Source organism: Taurulus bubalis, assembly GCF_910589615.1.
Source record: "Taurulus bubalis genome assembly, chromosome: 7".
In the NCBI taxonomy this organism is placed as follows: Eukaryota; Metazoa; Chordata; class Actinopteri; order Perciformes; family Cottidae; genus Taurulus; species Taurulus bubalis.
This window is the reverse complement of record NC_136595.1, coordinates 16,520,171-16,532,473: the sequence shown is the minus strand read 5'-3', so window position 1 is coordinate 16,532,473 and position 12,303 is coordinate 16,520,171.

Sequence of the window (12,303 nt, the reverse complement as noted above, 5' to 3'; positions counted from 1 at the left end):
ATATATTATTTATGTCTTAAAATCCGGGGAATTATATCATCAAGTGTCATTTTTCAAGACTTTCCTAAACATATCTTAAACAAATTAAATGACATTCAAAATGAAACGATGTGGGGTTTTTTTTTGCCTGAGTTTAGCCCCATTTATTTATTACAAAGAAAAGTTTGATTTTGCGATTTTTGCGGTGTGATTTAGAAATCTGTGCACAATTAGGTTACTGGAAAGTTGACGTTATGCAGTGCGATGACATCTACCATCGTATTCAAAGTTCAATGGAGCCTCTTTATTAAGGAATTTCGAATGTGTCTGGTGAGAATGACGCTATGAGCAAAATCATTAGTTATGTGATTTGCGGATTTGTTTTGTGGATCTTGCAGATATCTGGGTTCCATTCCGAATGGTCGCACTGCAGCAGGTACACAGTGGAACCACAGACACATGCTGAGGGTTCTCTGAGAACGTGTGTTTGTCTGAGTCTCTCTATCCCGAAAGCTACCCGCACAGGCTCCCTGGGTCATTAATTAACCTAATTATTATTAGGTTACTAATTAGGTATTATGATGTTATAGCTGCTCTCAGAAACAAAGTCAATTTAACCCTATATTAAGTTACTACTACTACAATGCCAGTCCAGAATATATGAATGGCAAATGTCCATATCTTTACTGAACCTTTTTTAGTATTTTATTTAATATTGTCTCCCTGAAAAAGATGACATACTGTAGACCCCTTAGAATCCCCTTTGTGCTTTAAAGAATCTTAACAACTTATTTCATATCACAAGTAAAGGTTATTGGGTTCAGCTTTTATTTCAGGGTTATGAGGAACCTTTTCCAAAAGGAATCTTTGCAGCACAAAAAATTAAGGAAAACAGGAAATAATAAGAGTACAGATGTGTTTTCACATTAGAACCAAGAAGCTACAACCTTGAAGAACCATCTTCTAATAGTTCTGAGTCTGACATTATCTAATAGCATGTAACATGATAGCATAGTCTAATGTGGTGATATGTACTGTATATTGGTTTATCTTTTAATTTGAGATGGAATGTGATAATTACACTTTTTTGCAATGTTTAAAGCTTGACTCACAAATGTGGGAAGGTATTTTAAGGTAGGTATGAATGTCCATTTAAGGTGAAATAAAAAGTATGTAAAAACTGTTACTTTCTGCAGTGTGAAATGATTCTGGAGCAGAACGCAGCAGCGATCTCAAGAAGCACCGTCTGTTTTGGAACACAGAGTGGCAGTATTTGCTCTGCCGAAAAGTGAATTCCCCATAGTTACATGTTTACTGGATCAATACCATCCTGTAATGATACCTCGTTATTCCCAGCAGATCAGGAGTATATGGAAATCCCAATAAGACTATAGACATATCTAATGTGAAGAATTTTAACTAAATCCCTGATTTTATGTACCACATTTATTTCACTCAGACTTCTATGGCTTAAAACATGCATGCAAAGTGTGTTCTATTTCTATTCACTTGAGGAGCGAAGGTTAAGTTTGGACAAGTGTCGTCATAATCCGAAGCAGCACTTGGCATTGAAACCAATGAGTTTCTGAACTTGAAAATAAAGTGTGCAATACCAATTTGCAAACAGGACAGCATCACTAACCAGGCAAATGGATTGCTCTCATCCTGACACACACACACACACAGACACACACACACACAGACACACACACACACACACATACGCTCATATACACACACACACTCATAAGTAATGTTTTCTTCAAAACATCATTGGTTTTAGTATTGGGTGCTTCTGCAGTGCACCTCTAAGAGATGAATAAAACAGCGTGACGTCTTCCTTGTAATTCTCTGATTAAGTTTGAGTTGCAGTGCTTGACGTTCTATTCTTCTGCCTCTTCTCAGCCGTGGTGATCATCATTACTCATATACCAACTAACCAGTTCTTCCTCAATTCAATTCTGTATGCAGGAATAAGTAGACGACTTGCTGGGAAAAAGCAACCATACACTACACAACAGACTCAAAACCTTGTGTGAACTTGGAAACACTATTGTATTATATCAATTAGCAACAGTATGTCGAGTTTTACTCTAAATGATTGTGGAAGTTAAATTAACTTCCAAAATTGCAGATACAGTATGTGTGTGTTCTGTCTGTGAGGACAACAGGGTTGACGTCAAACAGCAGATTATATATGCTTTTAATGAGTCAGAGAATGTTTACTGAACATGCATCTCCTTTTCCCCCATGCTGTGCCCCCTTGAATGCAAGTCCTCTACTTCTAAGCAGCAGCACCAGGGAAGATTCAGGGTAATGTGCCTTGCTCCAGGGAACTTCATTTTCATTCATTCCTTGCCAAAATCCTCCTATTGATCTGAGATGTTATTGTACTTGACCGATCAATGTGATCCTGCCATAAATAAGTTGATGGCTAATATTTTCTGCCAAAACCGACTCTAATCAAATGAGAGCTGCCGGAAGAATGTTAAATGAGAGTGGGCAGCTGTGGTATGAATGTGGTAATCACTTCTTAATGGCAAGTAAATCAGCTAAACTAAACATGTGCAACCCACTTGAAAACAAAAAAAGTTATGAAAAGACAACTGTTTCCTCAATCACCAACATGTAGAACTCTGACATGAGTCACATATCCGTACTTCCATGACATACTTTGGTGTCACACCGCAATGGAACTTTCACCAACTCTTTCACCGTTTGTTGTCACAGACACATCATCTAGGATCAAGGAATCTCTCTCAGTCTGTCTGGTCTTTGCATATGTCCAGAACAGCTCATCTGATCTACTTCACTGTATTAGGACTTAGTGGAGTGTCGATTTTGATGCAATTAGCATGAGGTTATGATCCCTCCGCAGGTTCAACTACGGAAACCTTGTTACGACTTTTACTTCCACTAGTTAGTCAACTTTGATGGTCGTCTTCTCGGCACTGCTGTTCAATATTAATAAACATAAAATAAACAGCAGCGGTCCAACATGTCATCTGCACAGCCACACACAGCTCATTGACTGGTTCACTTTTGCTGCTTAATACTGGATATAGCATGATAATTGGCAAAACATCCAATCCCTCTAACATGGTAAGTGGTGGTAATGCACCCTGACACTGGCTGCCACCAGCCATACAATTGAAAAAGAAGAAGATAGTGTGCTAAAGCTACACGATGGGCTAAATAAATGTATCACTTTTCACTTTTCTGGAGTCAGCGAGCACCAACAGTCTGATAGCCTACACAGGAACAACCCCACTCTGCTAGTGCAATGGCAATTGTCATTTAGAGAAAGCAGCACGCAGCAACACCACAGGCCAAGCCTTCGGCCAATTATGAACATGTTTTGAATGGTCACAACACTGGTTACTGTAAATTGCGTGAGACATTTTGGCGCAACATTTATGTGATGTTTTTCTTAAGTTTCAATTAATATAAACAAGTAGATTAACATTAAGTATCTTCCTCAATCACAGCTGCTTTTGGAAATTAATTTGTGACATTTGGTTCCCTAACAGTCTCTTGCAATGCACAATGTACCTCCTCATGGAAGCCTGTTGCTTTTCACTCATATGCTGTGGAAATGTTTGTCAGTCACCACATTTTATCTCTCGGTATTTAGTGTACTTACTGACATTGAGGAAGTTGGATACAAAGATACATTAAAAAGTCTGGTATGTTCAGGTGCAACTTCCAGACCTGTTTAACCTATCATCAATATTTGGTCCAAAAATGACAGTCTCTCTGCTCTTTTGCATTTTTGTGGCACTGGGGTGACGCAGTGTCAGCTATCCACAACAACAACAACATCGTGGACCTGTTGAACTCTGCTGACCTTGGGTCCATGACGACTTCTCCGCTTTTAGCAGAACATCTTTCTCTGATTGCTAATTCCTTTATTTTAACAAGTGAGTGACACATTCTTCCTTAATGCCGCAAGTGTTGTGTCATCTGTCTTTTTTTATATAGTTTAACAATGTTACACAGTTTTCCATATGACATCACATGGGTTACTGAGAGCACCTACTTTACTCTGTCCTTTTATTCCCCTTTTTTCTGGCTCTGCCTTTGGAGTAAATTCTTATCCGTTTAATTTTCAATAAATCTTTTAGCTTTCATGTTGCTGTACCTTGCTTTGCATTAGGAAGCTATACAAACCATGTGTTGCAGTCGGCTTAGCAGTGAGTGTCTATGGGAGGCTTGAGTGTCTTGGTTCCTCCTCTTTGGTTTGTGTAAGACAAACTACAAGGCTGTTATGGTCCTATAAATAACGGTTTTATTGTGTGGGGAATTTTAATGTATTTTACACAAGTGCTCTGAAGGCTTTCGCATGAGCCAACAACAAGCTTGCCTTCAGTGGCAAGGGATGGATACATTCCTGTGTACACACAAACCAGGATCAAGAATTCCATTTTCAGGAAGTTGGTTTTTCTTTCTTGATTTTATGTTTTGTGGCTTTATTTTTAGGTTTTAGATTGAATGAACTAATACATCTCATATAATCTTATCTATAGAGCAAAACATTTGCATATATCCCTTTCCAGTTATATAAGATTTACAAATTAGGTTTTGTGAAGTAAGATCTGTTTGAATCATGTACATTAACACCTATACACAGAAATGCAGTTATGTTTTGCAGAATCTTTCTGTAGGAAGTAAAAAAAAAAAGCACACCTGTATTAAATATTGCTGTCATATTGTTGATCCTGTAGCCAAACAAAAAGCACAAATAAAAGTCACTATCACGGCACCAAAGGACCGAATAAACAAGGATGCCTGGAGAGTTTTCTCAGAAAACTGGAATCCGTCCAAAATGTTGTTCAGCGTTGGTCATGCATGAGACCAAATACAAAGGAAGACAAAGCCACAAGTGGAATATAGTCATATGAACAATAGAGTTTTATTGCCTGCCCCAAAGCATGCACTTGTTTTGTTACTTTATTGTAATTCCATAACCAAAATATATTCATGATTTTTGAGCAGACACTGAGATGACTAAAAAGGTGGAAAAAGTTCAGTCATCTACAAACAAGTCAAATTGTCTGTGAGCTTTTACATTGTATGACATCATCAAACATTAATGCCATTGCACTTAAAAAGTGCGGCTAAATTCCAAATATGCCAAATGTGTCTAAAGTCTAGAAGGGTTAATGAACAACATAGTGCTTGATCTTCTTTAATATTTTAATATAAAAAAACAGTTGTAATTTTAATGACATGTCACAGCTGACTATTTAGCCTACTGTTCACTCCAAAAATTCTCCACAGATTGTTTCCTGTGTGTAATGTTTTGCTCTCATAGCATATTGCCTCAGTCAGAAAAACATTCCAATATGGAGGCGCGAGGAAAGAGCATATGAAAGACTCTTAGGTCAAAAGCTATTCTTGCACAGATATTTTGTTTTCTGGACCACAAGAGATGCTGTCTGGGTTCTATTTTACTGGGGTTTTGTTGAGAAGTTGAAATGACACATGCACCAGTTGCTAACATCGCCAAATACTGGGCCAATGACATCACTGCGACAGATCCCTGTTTTTTCTAGTGGCATCCTTAAAAAAAGAACTACAATCTTCATAATAATGATTAATGATGTAAAACTAAGTTTAAATGGCCACCATTATAATTGATGCGATTCAAATTCTAGAAGTGATAATATGCAGACTGTTTTAAGAGCATTTATTCCAGTATGCACAGCATTTGCCGCACATACTTGGTGGCAGAAATGTTTTTCCCGAAGCCACACTAACACTGGTGTGTCCCTTGTGTTTTTCAGACCATGTGGAAAAACGCGTGTTTGGGGTTTGGGTGGCACAAGCTGTGACAAAACCACATGGAAACAGAACATTTAATCGCAGATATACTGTATACTCTTGGATCACAGTTCCAAATAATTTGCTTCACTGTAAATGAAAAGTCCTATTGCAAGACAAATGCCACGGCATAAAAACCATGCAACACACTATTCCCAAAAATTATTTGTTTCAATATTAGAATAGTATTTTCCCAATGTGTAATTTATGGGTAATTGCTTTTAAAACTCACTGTTAGACTCCATGATGTAATATATGTAAATCCTTGTTTTGCGAGTATTAACAGTCAACACCATTTTACTGAAACACAATCATTTAATCAGTGGTGTAGAGTAGTTCTATTCAATTAAACAGTTTGTGCACAGCATCATGTATTTGGTATTAATAATAATACCAGCCAAGACACAGAGGTGTGATACAATGAATTAGCCTACGACAAAAAAAACTACTTCTTCCTTTGTGAGACGAAATATTTGTATTCACTCTTGTCGTAATGTCTGAGGACAACTGCGTTCAGGCAGTGATGTAGCCCAACGTTTGCTGAACAACAAATCCAGAGCGGCAGAGGCTTCATATGAAGTCACTACTTTACTCCACTTGAAAAACAACAAGGAATGTGTGTCAGGACGACCACATAGGACATTCAAAGGCTTGGTTTAAGGGTCTTAGGGCATCTCGCTGGCATTTTTACCCAAGAGCTGCTTAAAATGAGTCAAACTTTGACAGGACAATTAGCAGTGTTTTATAGGATAATGAAAAAACAGGTATTAAAAGTTGCCATCAGGAACTGATGTTAAAACAGTAGAAACCGCCCTTTCATGTTATCTGAAGAAATCTATCATGAAAGTGAGCTGGCATGTATTTCATTATTGTGCCAATGTAATGGTCTAATGAGAAATGAGGGAGCTTAGATTTTTCAGTGTTTTTTCAGCGTCTGAACACGGCCTAAGACCAATCTACATATCTTATCCACTTGTAAAAACAAGTTGAAATATGAGTGTTTTTTATGTTTTATCCCATTAACTACAAATCCCACATACTTAAAATGTCAGTAGTATTAGCAAACATATTGACCCCTTGTCCTTTTTTATCCAATCGTCGGCCGCAAACCCCAAAATCATACAAGCTGAAAATCCTCACACTCTTAAAAGACTGAAAGGACTGATAGTTGATGATTCATTTTACTCTTCACAAATTATATAATTACGCATTAAACGCAGCATAACGGGCAATATCACTATGAATAAAATGTTTTCCCTTGTCTCTTCAATTGAGAATGTATTCATGTACGCTCATGTCACCTATTATAATCAGTCAGTAAAACGTGTGGATTTTTTCCGTTAAGGAAACCATTGACGGATTTCTTTGCATGTCACCATAACCTACATTGTCAGACTCTCCCTGTTGAAAAACTTCAAGGATTGTCGGGCTGACTGGAAATGAGGTGCATTATGGCTTTGCCTTTCACTGAAACCTGCATTTAGAAGCCGAGCTGCCACTTGGAGCTGTGATAGCCACTTGCACACCAGAGTAATTCCAAACCAGATGAAGCATTTGACAAATGGCGTGGTGACGATGTGAGGTCCAACCCAGATCAGACAAACCAGGCCAGTCTGGCAATAGAGTTTTCAAAATAACCTTCACTCCTAACTCCCATGTGCCTCCTATTTAGTGGGTGATTTCTGACGTCAAGTTACGTAGACCTGCGCAAAGGCCACGCAGGTCTATAATGAAAAAGTTAGCGCATAGCAAAAGACAGACTCTCTATATTTACAGTATGTGTGTGATTTGCATATTCTCTCATTTTTGTGTTCTTTGGTAGAGCCAGTGTTTGTGTTGGTGAATACAACACATTCAAATTGTTTTGGAGTCATAAACTCATTTTACCTCAGATTTCATTTGATATGCATGGATTCAATCTTGTATGACAGTGCAGATACAATATTGTTTAATTTAGTTTAATTGTTTGATTGGCCAGAATGAATGGCTCATTTACCTTTGTATGACACACAAAGCCGACGCACAATGACAATGCAGAGGTCTGGGATCCTGACGCATCAAGAGAAACCTGTTGGCCTAAGACCTGAGGAAAATTCCTGAGCTTGATGGCAGTTAAGTTTACAGTGGGGAGCTAATTTAATAAGGATTTTTTTTCATCCAGTACGCCTCTACAGCTGAGTCTAAAATAAGAGAGGATAGAAGACAGAAACTCTAGCGCTGTGGAAGGGCGTCTGACTTGACACATTAAAGGAAAACTCAAGCCGCTGTCATGCAGCGTTAAGCACCGCTCTCATAAGCTCCTGTCACATACTATTGACTGGCTGTGAATGAACTGCACCATAACCTCTGGGTGACCTCTTCCTCTGTATTATAATTCAGAGGTCAAAGACAGTCTTAGACAGAGTGGTCAGTGTTCTTTCACAGGCATTATGTTATTTAATCTGACTGGCACATACTGAATCAGAAATTGTCCCCACCCAAATTAAGTGTAACCATTAAATAGACTAATAACCACATAATGCCATCAACCATCGAGTGACGTCAATTAGGATAACAGTTCAGGATCATGGCCAGTGTGGCAAACTAGGGTGTGGTGGTGACTGTGTGGCTAAATGAACCTCCAGGCAGTACATTAATAACTACATAAGGTCACACACACACACACACACACACACACACACACACACACACACACACACACACACACACACACGTATATATTACCTCATTTAAGTATGTGCAAATAGCACAGGAGAACTGAGAAGCTATTTGCCTGTCAGAGTAGTTGAAGCCAATTCATACTTTCTGAGTGTGATCATTCTAGCAAACTAATCAGAACACTTTTCTGAAATGGTGTCATTTTGAAGCCAGATTGTTTTTTGAAAATCAATTCTCTATTATCAAGTTTATCTAATTATTCACACTATTGATATTTATCAAGTTTTTTTTAATCATGATTCATATTTACTTCTTTAATAAGTGAAACTGCTGATTACATTCACCGGAAGGTCACTTCTATTCTGAAGTAATTCTTTGGTTGCTTTTATTTTTAAGTCAGTTCCTTCCACACTTACCGTAATGCCGATACATAGTACCATGTACCATGACCACAAAATAACAAAGGGGCTAGTTTGATTGCATCTTCTATTACCATTTGCAACCTCAACAAGTATAAAATCACATGTTGTATGTCCCAACAAGATTACATTAGTCCGTTATTTAAAAACTATCTTTAATTTAAACGGTGGTAATGTTGGCAAGCAATGTTAGGAATCCACTTAGAAGGTGTGTGCTGACTAACTAGCTGTAACTGGACAATTGGTAAAACAACTAGCTGTTACCCAGAGGAACCAGCACAGTGAACAAGCTAATGACAGCAAGTAAAAGGTAAGCCGATACACCACTTCCTTACTTTGTTGTCAGAATAAGCTGACTATCAGATGTGTGCACACCAAGTTCATCCATTTTTATTCTTACTCAGAAAGCTAAACATACAGCAGGAAGTTCTGGAAGTATGATCTAGACCTGTTAAGGTTCTAGCATTAGCTTTGGGTTCAAATTAAAGCTGCAGTTTTAGCATCAGGTTGGAGGTACAATATTTGACCAGGGAGGGGAAGAGGGCTGTTTCTGCCGAGCCAGACCTGACGCCTTAACCAGGCTTTTACAGTAGGAATGAGTGAAGCACACCGAGGTTTACCACCATGCCAGGATCACCAGTTAAATGGAGGCTCGCCCTAGCCCACATTCAAACCCTGCATCTCTTGGCTCCCATCCTGCAGCTGGGGTATACTGGGGAGCGTTCCCATGGAAAAGCCGTTAAACTGGCCACGGTAGTGAGGATGAGGAACAAGTTTCCATCATGTTCTAACTAGCTACAAAGAGATTCACATATTGCACTGCCATATAGACATCTCTCCTGTAAGATTATATTACTGCAATTGTGATGAGTGGGCTTTAGTGGGCAGTTGGAGGTTTTGTCTGCATTTTCTTCCTGCCTTTCCATTTTTTAGTGGCTACAGGTGTGTGCATTGTCAGGTCTGTGGCCTCCTGGCGATTTTAGCTGACCTATGAGGGGTCTGAGGGAGCTTGTTTTTGCATCGTCTCCATGTTGCTATGCAGACTTACTTTTCCGTTGGCTGGGTTTTACCAGTCATCCTTAAAGACAAGCCTGGTCCTGATTGTTCGGAATCGTACGACGGAATCAAATTAGGGACTTGTAATGGCCATAGAGTCCATGTCTGAGGCATTATACTCGAGGGCGTGGGCCCACCTCACATTTCCGATCAGCATTTCCGTTCGTCCCTGTTTCGGAGCGGGATTGTCATCTTTTTTTCATTACCGACTAATCTGGAGGATTTGTAACTAAAACAACAAACAGATAAAAAAGTACAAATCATTTGGAAAGAGTGATGTTCACCAAATTACCTATATGTTCATAATTGGCCAACTCATACATCATGCTTGATCTTCCATGAATGGGCCCCATGCTTTGCAGTTGTTTAAAAAAAAATCCAATAATGTCCTACGTCACCGTGTTTCAAGGTGCATGTCCTGCTCTGTTTTAAAAATGTTTGGTGGTGGGGCAGTAATACAGGAATCCCACAGCATTTACCCTCTTGAACGCATTAGTAACTAAATTACCAAAAGTCTCTGCATTAATGTTTTTCATTAACTATGGAGGCTTTACAGCTGATCTATATCACAATGTGGGATCATTTTAAACTACTTAAATATGTAGACAGTAGCCACCACACACTAACTAATTACTGAGTGTAGATTGGGGCTGTTGTTTGTCAGTTTTCTCCTCTTTTACTCCTGTGAGTATCTGAACACAAAATTAGTGTTTGCTTTAATTAACAACTATCAAAAAGAGCCAGCAACCCAATTTTTTGTTTGCAGAATCCTACTTGGGAAATCTAGGAAGCAATGTTGTTATCATTACTTTTTATAGTTTCTTTTCCTGTTCCCTGCAGTACCCTTACTTTGGGCTTTGATATTATATTGTGGCTTTTTTCTGGCACCGTGATAACAGGTAGATATCAATCATGGGTTTCTAAAAATGTACTCCTCACTCCTTTACTTGCCTTTTGATGTGTTTGATCAGCACCGTAATGATTACCTTGTTGCTCATAACCTGTCAATCTAGTTGAGGTCCTCACATATTCTGACTTGCAGAATTCTCCTGGAAATGACAGCAGATATGATTTCTGTTTATTTTGCTATAGTTAATCTCTAAGCTCTGATTGCTCAATTGACATGCCTTCCTAAAGGCATAACACCAGCTACAATGTGCCAACACATATGCTGTAATCATTCATTCTTCCAGATCCTTTGTGGACAACTTGACTTTTCTCTCAATAAGAAATTCAAACACAAGGAAGATGGGTCCCTTTAGTGTCATTGGTAAAGGAGCAATGTATGTTTTAGTGGCATCTAGTTGCTCGGGGCAGGTTGCAACCAACTAAATACCCCTCAGCTCACCCCTCCCTTTCCAAGCATATCGGAGAACTACGGTGGCCTACAGGTATGGATAGGTATGTAAAATGTTAATAAAATAGAGAATATTTCTAAATGAAGTTCATAAAGAACACAGACATCACAGAGTATCAGTCATTCCTCCTGCCCTCTACCCTCCTGTCTTCTATCCTCCTGCTGGTTTCTCAGCCAGCAGAGACGTTCACAAAACAAACAACCTTTTGGCCGATCGTGAGTGCTGTGCTTGTGTGTCGATTGAATTTGGTTTCACCATGCTCATATGTCTGTTGGCTTTTTACTCGCAAATATTTGTTTTGCACGCACTGTAACAAGGGGACGATCTTTAATTATTCAGCACCGGGGGCCAGTGTCCTTTCTGGGATGCCGTATAAACATGGCGGTGCAAGAAGATGGACTCTGTGGAAGAGGAACGCTCCCTAGGAAGATATAAACTACTTTTTCTAAGTAAAGGAAAACATAACGATTCTTAGTTTTGAGTGATTATCACTTATTAAAACAGAGTTATGTAAATTATATTCAATATCTGCCAATAAATCCCTTTAAAAGTTTTAATTATTTAATGCATTGCTTTACTTGAGAGGCACTTTAAACATTGATAAATTATGATTATAATAGGTTGCGGAAGTCTGTCAGCTTCTAAACCAAATATTTACATGAAAGGCCCAAATATATATTTTGAATTACCATTTCCGTAAGTAATTGTGAAAGTGTGGTAAGAATGTTGCTTCGTGGTTACATTGTTGATTCAGAGCATGAATGTAATGTATATTGGGGACAACAGTAAAATGAGTTGTCATAATGTAACTGATTGCAATTCATCTTTGACAACAAAAGTAATGTCAGTTTTATGTAACGGTCCTAAATACTTTCATTTCCCCACATAAAAGTGGAAGCCACTACCCCATGTCTGCTTTCATTATTTTTGTTCCAGTGTGACATTGACCTATCTGACATATTATAAAGACATTTTTTTCTTCCATCCAAACACACAAGCCTACATTGTTT